This window comes from Mandrillus leucophaeus, unplaced genomic scaffold, assembly GCF_000951045.1.
Source record: "Mandrillus leucophaeus isolate KB7577 unplaced genomic scaffold, Mleu.le_1.0 Scaffold70, whole genome shotgun sequence".
NCBI classification, from domain to species: Eukaryota; Metazoa; Chordata; class Mammalia; order Primates; family Cercopithecidae; genus Mandrillus; species Mandrillus leucophaeus.
Genome location: NW_012107586.1, coordinates 910019 through 911491, shown reverse-complemented (window position 1 = coordinate 911491; position 1473 = coordinate 910019).

Genomic DNA, 1473 nt, shown 5'->3' with positions numbered 1-1473 from the left:
GTAGTGCAGTGGCACAATCTTGGCTCACAACAACCTCTGCCTCCCGGGTTCAAGCAATTCTCTGCCTCAGCCTCCTGAGTAGTATTTTTAATAGAGATGGGGTTTCACCATATTGGCCAGGCTGGTCTTGAACTCCTGACCTTGTGATCCATCCCCCTCGACCTCCCAAAATGCTGGGAGCTACCACGCCTGGCCACAAAAATCATTTTTTATAATGACTTTTTCCTCTTTATTTTTTTAATGCAAGAATTAATGGCTATTTCCACAGCATTGTTATAAAAACCCAAATTGAGCAAAAAAGAAAATGTTAGCCAGTTTTTTTTTTTTGAGACAGAATCTCACTCTGTCACCCAGGCCAGATTGCAGTGGCATGATCTCAGCTCACTGCAACCTCCGCCTTCCGAGTTCAAGCGATTCTCATGTCTCAGCCTCCCAAGTAGTTGGGACTACAAGCATGTGCCACCACGCCTGGCTAATTTTTATATTTTTACCAGAGACGGGGTTTTGGCATGTTGGCCAGGCTGGTCTCGAACTCCGGACCTGTAGTGATCTACCCACCCCAGCCTCCCTAAGTGCTAGGATTATAGGCATGAGCCCTCACACCTAGCCTCCAGTTTTCTTTCTAGTCAGAAGGCCACTGTGTTTTGTTTTTGGTTTTGTTTTTTTTTGGTGTGAATTACATTTTTTTTTGCATGAACTCTGAGACGTGGTTTTTAAAACGATGATGACTGTATTGTCTTTCACTTCCACAGGATTTTGACTTTTCCTTTTGCTAAGAGGATACAGAAGGCTTTAGCTCACAGAAGCAGGATATTGTAGGCAGAATTGGATCTCCTTTGTACCTTTGACAGGTGCTGTTAGGCAGAGAGAAACCTGATTTCATCAAGAAAAACCTAAGATCATCAAGTTGAATTCGTATCAGATCTTTTTTTTTTTTTGTCTTCAAGTTAATCATTCACTTTCTGTTACTACAGTAGAACATAAATTAGGTATAGTAGATAAAATGCAATTAGGAAATGCAGGTGGAAATTATGAGCCAAGACAGCATTTTTTCTTGCTCTAGTCTAGTCTAACTAGCCTTTTACCAACACCAGGGACCAAGAAGTTGCTGAATAAATGTAGTATTCTGAGTTGAAGATGGAAAAGGATCAGTATCAGCCTAAGCAGGAACGCAGCATACTGGGGCTACAAGCCTCTGATGTTGAAAGAACTCCTTATCCACAAGCTACTTCTATACCTATTCTTTTTTTTTTTTTTTTTTTGAGATGGCGGAGTCTCGCTCTGTTGCGCAATCTCGGCTCACTGCAAGCTCCACCCCCCGGGCTCACGCCATTCTCCCGCCTCAGCCTCCTGAGTAGCTGGCACTACAGGCATCTGCCACCACGCCTGGCTAATTTTTTGTATTTTTAGTAGAGATGGGGTTTCACCGTGTTAGCCAGGATGGTCTCGATCTCCTGACCTCGTGATCCGCTC